General features: G+C 46.3%; 1 protein-coding gene across 2 annotated transcripts in view; it reads right to left on the bottom strand.

Moving 5' to 3' along the window:
- Positions 1 to 12,880, bottom strand: part of st18 (ST18 C2H2C-type zinc finger transcription factor) — a 77,163-nt gene extending 64,283 nt beyond the window's left edge. Inside the window, exon 1 of one of the 2 annotated variants that reach the window (XM_066682907.1) lies at positions 12,783 to 12,880. The gene's annotated coding sequence lies outside the window, so the exon portion shown is untranslated. The remainder of the gene's footprint in view (positions 1 to 12,782) is intronic. The other variant, XM_066682906.1, reaches the window with a different exon arrangement.
- Between the last annotated feature and the right edge of the window lie 2,120 nt (positions 12,881 to 15,000).

Below are 15,000 nucleotides of genomic sequence, written 5' to 3'. Positions count from 1 at the left end.
ACATTCTCCGTGTCACATGCTCCGCTGCGGCTTATTGTCTGAATTTAACACAATGTAAAAACGGTAGGATGTGTGTTCCAGTGTAAACCCAGCAGATGAACAGGGAGTGTGTCCTGTGTATGTGTGTGTGTGTGTGTGTGTTATAGTGTGTGTAGGAGGTAGGGGCCGTGTTAAATCATCACACGTCATTAGATCAGAGCTCTTCAAAATCCCACACACAGCTTCACAATCAAAACCAACCCGTAAACGTCCAGCACAACTCTCAGAGTTCAAAACCTCAGACTACCACCAGGTCAAAAGAAACAAGTGAAACAAGTCCCTGTGTCTGTTACAAACTCAGCTCCTGCAGTGGCCCCACGTTATTCCTGTGCTGCGTTTAAACCGTGGGAATGAATTCACAGTAAATGTACCAACAGTAGGCCACTGTGCGCTGCACGGACTTTGCTCACGATTATTGTCCAATGAAAAACACGTATCTCCCAAAATAGTAACTTTACAGAACGAAAAAAACCTTCTTAACTTTCAACTGAAGTGGAAGTAAAAAAAAGACTCAACTCTAAAGGTTTATTAATGGTTTAATTACGTTGTAAACCCTTAAAAGTCATTAATGATAATTCGTAACACAGAGAGCGGCAGTGACCTCTCTTTTTGTCTGATTCTGAAAGTGTCAGAACTCACTGAAAATGTCGAGATAAAGAATAAGACCTGAGAATGAGTCGTTTCACACCACATTATCACTGATGAATAAAAACACACTCTGTTGGTGGTTACTTCATTAAATATTTAAACTCATTAACAAATCAGTGCTGGAGCTGACGGGGTTAACGTCGACTGACGGAGGAGACACTGTGAGGTCAGTATTCCCCGAGATCTGAGGTTTGACTGTGCAGTGTAGATGGATGTGGGTTCACTATTTGGCAAACAGCAGGTCACCATTGCCCTTTCAGTGTGTTATAACTGATTATTAATGATTAGTAATGTATTAACAACATATTTAATAACTATAAATAAAGAGATTGTAAATAATTTATAAACATTTATAAGTGTAATCTTATTCTAAAATGGTACCAATTATTCCAAGTCGTTTTGGAGCGTTTCTATTGGTCGGTTCTTCAGGAAAATGTCACACAGAGTGAAGGACAGTTGCTGGCGAAATAATGGAGTCAAATAAAAATCAACATAAATGGAGATACGTGTTTTTAACTGGACAGCGGCGTTATCCTGATCTCTTCTTTATTTCAGCAGAGGCACAGTGGACCCCTCAGGCTTTCACCACAATGTATCAAGTTTGAGAGCTTTTTATTTTATTTTATACAAAAATGTATTTATTTATTTTATTATATATTTTTGTTTATTATCATTATTCATCTTTTACTTCTTATTCTAATTATTAAAAGCAATAACACACACCGTCTTAATACAATATCACAGTAATAAACAGGAGCATGTAGATATTTAGAAAATTAAACAAACTTACTTTTGTGTATAATTTGTGTTAAAAATATATTTAAAGCTAAAATCTGCATATTCTTTAATTAATTAATTTCTCATTAAATTTCCCCTAATTGTTACCATTAAAAAAGACTTTTAAATTAAATATTAAAACCGGACTCAGACTTCACCTATCGCCCCTCTTTTCAATTCGCTCCTCTCACACTCAGAGATAAATTCATCAGGTCTATCCCCGTGTGTGTGTGTGTGTGTGTGTGTGTGTGTGTGTGTGTGTGTGTGTGCAAATCAAAGCACTCAGGCCAAACCTGCTTCATATTCCACGCATCAAGATGTTTCCGCACCGTGAACTGAACTAAAGTAAAGCTTCCTCCATTTTTTTGCTTTATTTATTTCTATTTCCGCAGCACACTTCAGACCTGAGTCCAGTGCGAAGGGTTCAGAAAAGTCTGCTGCATCACCGTCTCCCGAAAAACTGACCTGCTTTTTGTTTCAGAAAAGACTCACAGTCACGAAAATAAAAAATCCGACCTGAAGTTGTTGTTCAGGAAACGACTCATGAATCAGAACCGAGTTCCAGCAACAGGAACCACACCGAGAATGGATCCTCTCTACAGAGAACGCCGAGAGCAGTCCCGAGCACCTCCGGACACGTCCACGCCAACTTTACCCGTGGAAGCTCGGTGCCGGGAGTGGTGTGCGGGTGCGAGGAGGCAGGAGAAGGCGGCGGAGGCCGTCCTGCTGCTGGATGACTGTTATGATTAGATTACACTTTGAGTGTAATTACTGAATAAAGCTGCAGGAGCTTCCAGACAATGAATAAATAAAGACCTTGAACACTATCTCGGCTAATACTCCTCTCTCCCTCCCTCCTCGCTCTCCCTCTCTAACCTTTCTCGGGCCGTATCGTTTCCCTGAATTATGGAGCCAGGGGCCCAGTGCAAGGTCACTCCTTTTTCCCTTCCCCTTCTCTTTTTCTCTCCTTTTCCGCCTTCCTTCTTTGTCCCCCGTCGCAGGAGGCGCGCGCGGAGGGGAAAGGGTTAAAGCGGGATTGAATGTAATTATGGAATGAATGGAATTACAATGCGCCTGCAGCAAGTTTGTGTCTCCTTATTTATTAAGGCAGCTGATGGGCCAGGTTTGATGAGGCACTCTTCGGGCATAATTGAGTCATCACACAAAGAGGGTTCCGCGCATTCGCCGAGGTTTTATCAGCTGCAAACAGACCTGATTACTGGCAATTACACTCTGATCTGCCAGGAGGAGGTGGTGGTGGTGGGGGGTGGTGGAGGCTGGGTGGTGGGGGGGGGCAGGAGAGAAAGGGGTGAGAGCGCAGGGGTATAACTTCTGCGTTTTGTACTTTTACCCCGGGAACGATTTCCACATTCATTTTACATGCTTAAGTGTTTTCTATTTTGGCGTGATAATAAAGCGCAGAGATAGCGGCGCCTCGCCACGTCTCAGTGAAACGGCAAGTGGGGGGAAACGCTCGTCCGTAATCCAACGCCGAAGACAAGAGGGGCTTTTTTTCTGTTTCTTTTTTAAGGGTCTGTTTGGATAAAAACAAATGGGGGGATAAAAATAAAGCAGTCGTTACACCGCCTCGAGTCGTCTGAACGGTGCCGAAGGCCAAACGCTGGACAAACGACAAGGTTAAAGAAGACGCCGATGCTTTTAGCGCTTCTTATTCAGATGCAAATGGACAGGGCATGAATCAGAAGCTTATAATAGTGAGATGTACACAGTCAGATCTGGGGGATCATTTAGATTTAAAAATAAAATCATCACCGAAGTGTGATCAGTGTTTACACAACAGTGGTCAAAGCTACGCTCCTGAAATCAGATCAGTAGAAAGTAAGCGAGAGAACGAGAGAGAGAGAGAGGGAAAAGTAAAGGAGTGTGAAATCAGAGCACTCCTAAAGCAGCTATTCTAACTTAAATTCCTCTTAAAGCGTGAACCTGGTGCTTTTCCAGGCCAAGTCTAATCAGTTTTAGCATAATTTCCCCCAAAAAACACATCATCTGTCCTCAGGTCTCGAACGTGGGCGGAACTTCAAACAAACACTTGTTCCTGAGCGTGTTTCTGAGGATATTCCAATCGTTTCTCATCTGATAGGCGAATCCGCGGAGTGAGAAAAGGTCGTTGTGAAGGCGTAACTCTGGATACGCCACGGGCTTTACTTCTTTAGTGCCTTACTATTTACAGCGTGCAGGCTCACATCGCGTACGCTGGGACTGAAGGTGTAAAAACACGCTGGTGAAAGTCACTGGTGTTGTCATTATTACAGAGAGTCAAACTCTTTCGGTGAGAATGCGAGATGCGACCCAATGTCCTAAACTTTCTGATGACACGAGCCAACCGGAGACGGCCTGGAAGTTGGGAGTGACTTGTTCGCTCTTGTCCAGAGTCTGAAGTCACCAGACGGAGCCGTTGAGCCTCGGGCAAAATCGGTCACTTCCTAAGGTCGCTTAGGAATCAGGACTCTGAAGCTTGGCCACTCGCTGCATTGATAATGATGGCAGGCAGTGTGAAAGAGACGAGAGCGTGAAAGAGTCAGATGGCGACATCTTTGGGAAGCTCTCGTGGGAATTGAAGCCTCTGGCAAACTTGATTCGCAGGTTACCTCGCAGAATGCGAATGGGATGAAGTGACAATGCAACGTGGCCTGGATTGGAAACATCAGGTCGACAGTTTCAACCGCGACAGCTTCTTGCAACAACAAACCCAGCCTCGACAAAGCTTCGCTGACAGATTTCTAATGACACTGATTCGTTAAATCCGTCTGCTTGCTCAGGTAGGGTCTCTAGATTTGGCAAAAAGTGAGCGATTGATTGGTGTCGGATCTACACTTTTGTGAAGTTCCTAATCCTAACTCTTAAATGCTGTGACCTTTGCTTGATCCTCCAGGGGCAAAGGGCGACCCATTGCTTCACGTCCATGCAGGAGGCAAACAATGAGGCGCCGGGGAGAAAATGAGAAGCCACAATCGAGGCCAGGTGTTCGGAGGAAGACTTCCACGCCTATTCTCCGTTACAACCGCGCAGCGATCCAGGCCATTGTCTCAGGCTGAGGAAGCGAGCTCTATAGAGAAACCGCCTGAGTACTACCAGGTGGTCGGCAATTTGTCGGAGCCTTGGCCGGCGCTCGAGCTAAATCCTCTAGCACAAAAGGCAGGTCTCCAGTGCTCTGAGTGCCCTTGGGTAAAAAAAAAGAGAGAGAGAGAAAAGGTAAGGCACTGAGGAAGTGAGTAAGAGAGAGAGAGAGAAAGAGGGGGGGGGAAAGTATATCAGGGGCCTGGGTTTGAAAGGAGCACACCCTTTAAACTCCTGATTCCTAATCAGATTGCGCCGAAATGAACAGCTCGTATGGCAGCTGTACTTTTCCCAGGGTTAATTACCTTTCACTGCGCTCGCCTAATGAGTCAGCTGCTGCTGTCATTAAACAACTCCACTTCACCGCCGCTTCTTCAGCCTCCACAAACACCGTCCCCTCCTGTTTGCTCAAGCGTTCCAGCCGCGAGCGCGGGCAGAGAGCGAGCGAGAGAGCAAGAGCGAGAGAGAGAAAGAGAGAGAGAGGTGGGGGACAAGAGGGAAAGGTCGCCCTTTGTGGCATATGTTTGGAAACCGCCGGCCGCTTGCCACCGCCGAGCTCCGGAGACGACATCTAGCCCCCAAACAGCATGTTCGTCCGAACGGGGGTTAATTAGGCTTCTGTTTTGTCGGATTAAACAGGGGCAAAACAAGCTTTTTAGGGGCACACTGAGGAACATGAACACTACCCTAAAAACCATGTGGCATCCCTCACATCACTGGGGCAATACCTTCCGGGATATGGTTCCGTCCCTTCAGTTAGGACACAGATGACCGATGCAGTTACACTTACATGGATTCTAGTCCCAATTTGTGATTAATACTGTATTTAAACATTTTCTGAAGAAGGGACAATTATGCCCTGAGTATTTACCCCTTAAAAAATCACAGTTCCAAGCGGATCTCAACCACACTCTCGCTGAACGACAGTGTACCTGCGAAGGCCCCGGACGACAGCCGTCTATGGAGAAGGTGCCTCTCTTAAACAAACAAAACCCAAACGGCGAAAGCAAGGGCTACACAAACTCACAACTCAAACAATGGCTCCTTAATGCAGCAGAAAAAGCTCTTTGGCGCCCGCACAGACGGCCTTACAAACACACACACACACTCCGCCCGCGCCGCCGCCAGTTCAGGAAGATGTGCAGCGGCGCCGGACCGCTCCGGGAGTTTTAAGTGATTTTTGCCAGTGTGTGGCAAAATCCCCCGGCCACCTGGATTACAAACTCTAGTCCTTTAACTCATGCCAGTCTAAATCCGTGTTAACTCGGATTTACCTCTGCCACACCAAGTCCCAGTCCGAGTAAGCTTTGTTTGGAATCAGTTGTGCATAAGTATTTTCCGCGTTAAGGAGAGGACTAATGGTGAATTCCGATTTCGCTGAAACGGCGAGCGGATGCGAGGGAGGGAGGGAACGGGGGGACGGGTGGGATTGTGGATTTGGATGTCACATCCTGTAAGCTTCTAATAAATCAAACACACACACGCACCGCAAACTTGTCGACTTGCTTACATAACAACTTCTTCCCGGCGCCGTGCCGAGCTGTTACCTCACACCTCAGACACTTAAAAGGTGCTGGATAAGACGGATGTTCCGCTGAGGGGGCTGGAGGGTGGGGGGCTAGGGGTCTTCTGTCTTGATCTAGGTGGGAATACCTTGAGGAAACCGAAGTGAGCAAATACAGCGCGACAAAATAAGACGAGGCCAGGACGAGACGCTAAAGGTTTTTAAGTTCATAAGTTCAGTCGCATGCCAGCTCTGATAAACAAGTGTCACTTCTATACAGCAGCATGTGCCTCCTCTCTCTCTCTCTCTCACACACACCACACACACACACACACGTCTAGGATGACAGAATTAAGCCCACACTATTTTGTACTTAAAAGGTTAGCCGGGCTGTACGCTAAATTTGAACCGCGTGCCAGATCAGCAGATGGGCCACGATTATGATTATACGCATCAATAAAATGAATAATCTTTAACAAAGATGTAAATTTAACTCTTCTCTCTGGCTTTGGGAATAAAGAGATAGACCTCTGCACTCGTTAGAGGCGAAGGGCCTTTTCTGGGTAAAACCCGGTGCAGTATTTCTCTGTGGAACCCGGCGTCCCCTCTGTCGTTGTTCTGATCAGAAATAATATTGCGGTAATCTTTACGGATTCATGTAAATGACCAACAAACAGAATCACAGGTTTGTAACGATGGCGCTGACTTGACTCCATCCACTTCAGTTCTCAGGTTCCAGACATCACACATCAGCAGAGGCCTGAAAATAACCCTTATCTCATATCACTCCCAAACCTAAATCGTCCCTCTGGGATTAGAAGGCGTTTGGAGCTGCGTGAGCTTCGTAGAGTCGGGTCAGAGTGTGAGGTTTTGTTTTTTAGAGTCACAGACTGTCAACAGGTCCTCACACAATCAGATAAATCAGTGAGTACCGTGTCAGCTACAACCTGATAACTCTACACCAACCGAACGTATAATCGTCAAATGATCACTGCCTGTCGTTTTACGGTCATGAGCCTGAACTCGCTTCTGAACTTCGGTTATAGCTTTCTATAAAGTGAATCCCTCAGCGGAATCCTAAAGCTCTGGAGTTGCTCCCTCTCAAACGGCACAGCGCAACCACATCTCCACCAAACTGACCTCTGAGGAGGAGGGAACACCACTTCACATAGTTTCAAAGCTATAAGGTAAGTTGTGTCTAATTCTCCAACAGTTTTAAAGCATTCTATTAAGCCATTCATCTTGAAAAGAGGGTCACCTTTGAGACGACCAGAAAAGAAGGAAGGAGAACCCAGCAGCAGCAGCAGCGACTGTGCATTAGTTTCACACTAATAATAATTCATAGCAGTTACTGATTCATCAGCAGTGGACACTGATGGTTAACAACAGAATTAAATAAAAGAGAGACAAAGAAGAAGAACATCTAGAACATCAACAGAGCAGCGAGCCCCAATCCCTCCATCCACCATCACTTCCAGGCCTCGGAGCACCACAGGCTCACCACAGGATGCTCTGGATCTCCCTGAGGCTACCATTCACCTACAAGTCTGTTACACTCTGTCTCTCTTGTTTCCTAACACAGACCACACACACACACACAGGGGTATACACAGCTGGACACCAAAGGTGCACCTGACTTACCCTGTCCCCGTTAGCCTTTGTTGTTCCTTTCATGGTGGGCATGAAAAAGAGGGCTGTAGCGGAGTAGTGAGGGGGCTGTGGAGGTGGGGCAGGTCAGACCAGCTCCTCTCGGTCGTGTGTTGTCTCGTGGACGCCACGATAGTGCACTCTGACTCTTAGCCACCCCACCCCACCCCCCCATTCTCCCTACGACCTTCCCACCCCCTTTTACCCCCCTCCCCAGCCTTTGTGTCATTCACTTAACGACCAATCTCATTAGCCCAGCCCCGCACAATGGGCCGAATTATTGTCTGGATAAATATACCACATGGTGACCCCCAAGGTACGACCTCTGGAGGTCCTTTTAAATCAAGAGAGAGAGAGAGAGAGAGAGAGAGAAACGAGAGAGAGAGAGAGAGAGAGAGAGAGAGAGAAACGAGAGAGAGAGAGAGAGAGAGAGAGACGAGAGAGAGAGAAACGAGAGAGAGAGAGAGACCGGATCAGAGAGGCAGAACTGATTTTAGCTGGAAGCTAAAATATTAGAGAGGCTGCTGTGTCATTGGGGGGTGAGGGGTGAGGGGTGAGGGGGGTGTTGTGTTGGTGGAGCTGCATGGGCCATTACAGAAGAACCCCCAGTGAGACCCCCAGTGTAAACAACACTCACCGTGTCCTTCACTCACTATTCACCATCGGTTAATTCTATATTTTATTTAAAGTATTTTTCAAATATAATTTAAATATCAATTATTATTAGTAAAAAAAACGGTATTATAATTATTTTAATAAAAAAACAAATTAACAACAAATTCACTTGTATAAAAATGGAGATTGTAAAAGTAAACAATTAAAAACACTAAATAAACGTTGACAGTGAATAAGGAACAGTGAAAATAAACAAATAAACACTGTATAAAACTGGACAATGGAAATGGAGAAAATAAATAAACATTCGTAAATATAAAAGTAAACGGAATAATTCGTAAATCTCAGAAGATGAATATAAACACATAGCTGTGAGTAAAATAATTAGCGAATACATATTTAAATAAAACAGATATAAAATGTAATTATGAAAATGAAGAGAGAACGTGAGTGTGTCTGCGTCCACAGGGCAATGGACACAGTGAGTGTGTGGACAGAGGGAGTTTGTGTGTGTGTGTGTAGTGGGTACTAACACAGGGTTAGAGTGGAAATAAAGTCACTGTATGATACACACACCTATGTTTATAAATGTACACGTGAAGTCCTCTGACGGCGGGGTGTTTTCTGATGAAGTGTGGCTCTGACGCAAGTTTTGTGGCCTGAATGAATTTACAGCGAGTTCTCGTGGCAGTGACAGCTGTCCGTAAGCGTCCGCCGGCCAACTTGACCCTTGTTAGGAGAAACAAAACAGTGGCGCACGCACACGCGCAAACACGCACACGCGCACAAAAGAATCCTGAAGCCGGGGACTTGCTTAGCGAGGTCACTGGAGATTTTCCAGACAACCACAATCCGGAGGAGGGGGTGGACGGGTCGGGGTGTGTGTGTGTGTGTGGAAGAGGAGAGGAAGGGGTGGTGGTGGGGGGGGGTCGGTCGGTATGGAGAGGAGAGGAGAGAGTGGGGGGAGGCAAAAGAATAAAAAGGACAGGCTCAGAATCTCATTTTACCAGACCGCACACAATCTGGGCTCCCACAGAACTATCTCTGCCTGACCGCTTTCTATTTATCCCTTATCAGTGTTTACCAACCGCTACTTTTCTTTCATTCCCACTGTGAGGCCGTTCTCTTACTATCAGTCAACAGCTGACACCATGGAACTGCCTCAAAGCCAAGAGGAAGGGATCAAAACTGAACCAAAGCTGTTTAAACAATACAACAGAGGAAATAAATTCATAAATCCTAATTCTTCCCAACCCACAAGGGTACGAGCAGATCCTTTATAGTTAGGCCAACAAACACAGCCGCAGCCAATGAGGTAACGTTTACAGGCAAGGTAAAAGAGAGAGAGAGAGAGAGAGAGAGAGAGAGAGAGAGAGAAGTCCATGTCATTTTAATTACAGAAAGAGAAACGTGGCTTCCTGCCGCCTCACGTCATGGGAAATAAAACTTGTGTCTTTTGTTTGTTTGGTTGTGTATTTATTTTTTCGCCTGTTTGTGTTCAGCCGGGGTCTGGATTGGTCTTCAGATGGGATTTAGTCGCACGCTTCACTTCATGAGGCTGGACTTTGATGCACCTTCAGACCGAGGCCATTTTTGATTTAACTCCCCCTCACCCCTAACACACACACACACACACACACACACAAAAGAAAAAAGATATCTCTCTGACACGTGAAGACCCTGCGCTGCGTGGAGTGTCGTGGAGTATCTCCTGCTCCTTCCTGGTGGAAGCCATTTCAAAGCCCATGTAAATCCCACAGACGTCCCACGCCGTGTCATCGTGGCTTTTAAAGCCGTCCAGTCTCGCAGCAGGTCTGTGCCTCCGTTCTCTTTAATTCACTACACATTTTTAGTTCACACTTGTGTCGTGTGTTCATCGGTGTGTGCATCAAATCAACAACAACAACAACAACAAAATAAAAACAAATAAATAAATAAATAAAAATAAGGGTCCATGTAATGTTCTTAAACACACACACACACACACACACACACACACACACACACACGCGAGCTTTACAGCCTTTCTGCCGTGCTCCGATTTCAATTCCATTTCTCAATCGCAGTCCCCCAGCCCTGTTTTTCTGGACTACTGTTCAAAAGTTAAGTAATTAATTACATTTATCCTTTCGCCAGCTGCTCCGCGGCAGATGGAACATTTCTGAAACCTTGTTGAATTAAATCCACATAATTCATTTTCCTGGATTAACTAAGTGAAGTTTGTGACGGAGCGAGGGGGAGGGAGGAAAGAAAGCAGGTAACAAGATACACGCCGCACGCAGACGCAATTAAGCAGCAAACGTTTCTGTGTCTTCGCGGTCGAACGTGGCCACGGCGCGCAGCCGAGTCCCGCTTCGGACGGAGGGCCCTATGCGTCGGGCACGTTCACTGGACCTGAAGGAGGACACCTGGAAGCGGAGAGAGTTATGGCAGGGTCCCTCTGAACCTCTGTCTTTCTACCGAGGTTTGGGGTCATAAGGTCAAAGGCGGACAAACGCCAGCATGGTCTTAAACGCCGCCGGAGGACTTTGTCTTTGGTCTGTTCTACCTTCTAAAGCTTCTGAACCTTGTGAGCTGTGGTTTGATAGCACCATGGACAGTTCCTACAGCTTCTCTCTGGACCAGCGGTGATTAGGAAACAGGCGTGGGGTTTAGTCCAGGAGTAAGGCCGAGTTCGAGCTCAGCACGGTCACGTCTCGTATCGTTTTCACCACCACAGCAGCTCAGATAAACCCAGGCTTAAACTCCTTTAATCAGCCCACAGCGGCCAAGGCCTCGGAGCCGGCGCCGGTGCAAAGAGAGCGCTCTGTGTATCTGAGGTATCTGTGCTCCACAGAGACGAGCGGTTACAGTCCTCGCCTCTGATGCATATTAATAACACATTATGCAAATGCATATTGCATAATAACGAAATACAAATGTTAGCAAAAATGGCAGATTAAAACATTAAGCGCTCAATTAACCGGGGCACGCGTTCGTTGTTTACGCTTTCGCTCGTTTACTTACATTTGTTGTTTATTCATTTACAGAGGCGACTTATTTATGGCCGGGTCTCGGGAACGAAAATTAATTTTTTTTCCCAGAATGAAATAATCAATAAATGATAATCAATTATTTATTTAAAGGGTGACATCTCGGCCGAATAATAATAATAATAATAACAACAACAAATATTATTATTACAGTGATGATTCTTATAAATAATCATTCAAACGGCGACGCGAATGAAGGTGAGCACGAGCCGATGGCCTTTTCCCCGGAGTCGTACACAAGCGGTGCTCAGTCACACGTCTGCGCTCTGATAAAACTCAGCCCTAAACAGAGTGCGCTGTAAAGTCACAGCAGTTCTGACAGTGACAGAACAGGGGGCTTGTTTTTGTGCCCCCCTCCCCGCTCCGATCTCAGAACACAGTCTAAACCGGCACCTGCCGTACCACAGCGTTTCTGCCCGCAGCCTTCAGGAGGAGGAGGACTGGGGAAGTGGTTTGATTCCTTTGTAAACAAGTTTGACAACGAATAAAAAAAAACAGCACGGATAAAAAAATAAAGCCTGGTTTCCCGGGCCCTTCAGTGGGAGGAAGAGTGGGTCACGTACAGCGCAGAGGAAATGTTTCAGCTGCTTTTAGAAGAGAAATTAAAGATGTAGATGCTAAAGACAAGCCAAAGTGCCTCCCGTGGATCTGGAAAGGATGAAAGTTGAAATAAAAAGGGACAGTACAGGCCACAGCCCTGTGTGTGTGTGTGTGTGTGTGTGTGTACAGCTGTCTCGCTCAAAAGCCCCCCGGTGCAACCTGTCCAAGCTTTGTGCTAACACACAATGCTAACATGTGTCGGGGCTAAGACGAGCTTAGACCCCCGCCTCTAAAGCTGCGAGTTTAATTTAGGGAAGACCCTCTAATGTCGTCGGCGGCAGGGAGAAATGGGTCAGTCTTTTTAAATACAAACACACGCTACACACAACCCAAAAAACAAAGCTATTTAATCTCTCTGGGAGCCGGACCCCGGAGAGAGGACCACACCGACACCGTCCAGTCACAATAACAACAACAACAACAACAACAACAATAACAACAAATCTCTCAAACCTCACAACACCAGGCTTTAAATAAAAACCAGGCTGGACCCACGCCGGTCAGATCTCAGTGAACACAGCACACAGAACAGAGCCAGAACCCCGGGTCCAGCTCACTTTCCCAGTCTTTACTGTCCTCTCTGTTTCAGACTGAATAGGTTTCAAGTTTTGCAAATGGTGAAAAGCACAATGCACAGTTTGTTTTTGTTTCCAGGCGCTGAACTACGAACTTTACAAGTAAATAAACAACAACATCAACACAAAACAAACCAGAGGTCAATCAGCTCTCGCCGTCACCGCAGACCTGCCTCGGACGGACGGACGGAGAGTGACCGTCACACACCGTCGTGTGTATAATATGAACAGAGGCACGAGTGAACACACACACACATGCACACACACCTACTTCGAGCGCCTGTTGGAAGTTGGAGGAGTGGGCTGGTCGTCCCCGGGCCGGTGCGATGCTGCTGTAAGCGCTGCTTGCGGAGGCTGTAGCTTTTTGAAAGGTAAAGTCCCCAGGAATATGACACAGTGTGTGTGTGTGTGTGTGTGCGTGCGTGTATGTGTGTGTGTGTGACAGCCCGCCGATAAGCACCTGCGCTCCACTCCGGCGTCCACGTCACACCCTCCCTATTCACCAGCCTTCAATATGATGCACATTTGCACATCAACAGCAGCAGCCCTCCACCACCACCACCACCACACACACACACACACACACACACACACACTCCTCACACCACTCCCACATCCGCAAAACATACAAACCGGCCCACGGAGGGGAGGAACAGACGCCCGTTTTTTTTTTTTTTTTTTCCTCTCACTCTCTCTCTCTCTTGCTCTTTTTCTCTCTCTTAATAACTCTGTCTCTCTCCCTCTTTCTCTCTCTCCCTTTCTCTTTCTCTCTCTCTCTCTATTTCTCTTTTTCTCTTTCTGTCCCTCTCTTTCTATTCTCTCTCTCCACATTTTACATTGATTTATTTTGCATGTGTGTGTGTGTGTGTGTAAAAAAACAACAACTTTCCGCTCACATTGTTGTCATGGTGTTTGGGCATATGCCCTTCCAACATCTCTACCCCCCTCCTCCGTCCCCTCCCTACCCCCCCACCCCTCCTCCCCTTTCCCTCCCCCACCCCCCCCCCCCCAATATTCACCCCGCCTCCCCATATCAGTCACGATGCAAATGAGACGGAATGTCACTCCTCGGCAGCAGATGGCCAGGGATGATAACAATGGCTCAACAGACCAGTTTCAATGTCTGCCACTTTATTGCCACGGAAACAACCAGCGCGCGCAGACGCAGACGCAGCTCCGCCACGTCGCGGCCTCCTCTCTCTACCACCACCAGAAAGGAACCAAGCCCCGCCGAGACCGTCCTGCGAGGGTCTCGCGCTTCTACGTGTCTCACCTTCGGCTCTTTATCCGTCAGAGCCATGTTTCTTTAACAGAGGGGTCCTCAAAGACAGACGGGGGACGAGGGACAAGGCCAGGACTAAGAGAGACTGCTGCCTCAGTAATTATTACAGTAATGAGGTGTAATTCCTCCCTGTAGACCTCCACACAGCATATACCCTTCCATATATGGAAGTGTGTGTGTGTGTGTGGCTGATGTGGGGGGTTTGCAGGGCATCACGCATGGAGTAGGTGACAAAGACCCTAATCGTACTGACGTCACCAAGGCCCTGAAGCCTGCTGACTTTCTATAAACACACACACACACACACACACACACACACACACACAGAGGGATTTGTTTTCCCACTGAGCTTGAACATGAGGTCAGATTTAAGTGTTAATATGTTTGTAATAATAAAAATGTGTGTGTGTGTCTGTGTGTGTGTGTGTGTGTGTGTGTGAGAGTGTGTGTGTGTGTGTGTGTGTCTGTGAGTGTGTGTGTGTGTGTCTGTGAGTGTGTGTGTGTGTGTGTGTGTGTTTGTGTGTGTCTGTGAGTGTGTGTGTAGGATAAAACCCTCAGATTACTCACTCCATAAAATACATAAAGCCTTTATCTCCAAAAGCAGACTTTAAAAAAAGAAGGAAAATATCCTTCATATTTTTAAACAGAAGTTAATATAATCTCATCTTTTATTTTGAAGGTTCCTTCGTCATTAAATATTTTCATAAATTAAAGAGCAGCTGGATGGATTCATATCAAAAAAATATAGATACTTTGTGTAAAGTGTGGTAACAGATATATAATAACAGTAATAATAATGTAATATACAAACACCAAATAAAACTGTGCTCCACGGGGCATCACCCTCTCACACAGTCACTCACCCTCTCACCTAGTCATTCATTTTCTAACACAGTCACTCACCCTTTCACCCAGTCACTCACACTCTCACCCAGTCACTCACACTCTCACACAGTCATTCACACTCTCACACAGTCATTCACACTCTCACACAGTCACTCACCCTCTCTCACAGTCATTCATTTTCTAACACAGTCATTCACACCCTCACACAGTCATTCACCCTCTCACACAGTCACTCACACTCTCACACAGTCACTCACACTCTCACACAGTCATTCACACTCTCACACAGTCACTCACACTCTCACACAGTCATTCATTTTCTAACAGTCACTCACCCTTTCACCCAGTCACTCACAC

The sequence above is a fragment of the Hoplias malabaricus genome, chromosome 10, assembly GCF_029633855.1.
Source record: "Hoplias malabaricus isolate fHopMal1 chromosome 10, fHopMal1.hap1, whole genome shotgun sequence".
Classification (NCBI taxonomy): Eukaryota; Metazoa; Chordata; class Actinopteri; order Characiformes; family Erythrinidae; genus Hoplias; species Hoplias malabaricus.
This window is presented reverse-complemented; position numbering and strand designations above follow the sequence as displayed.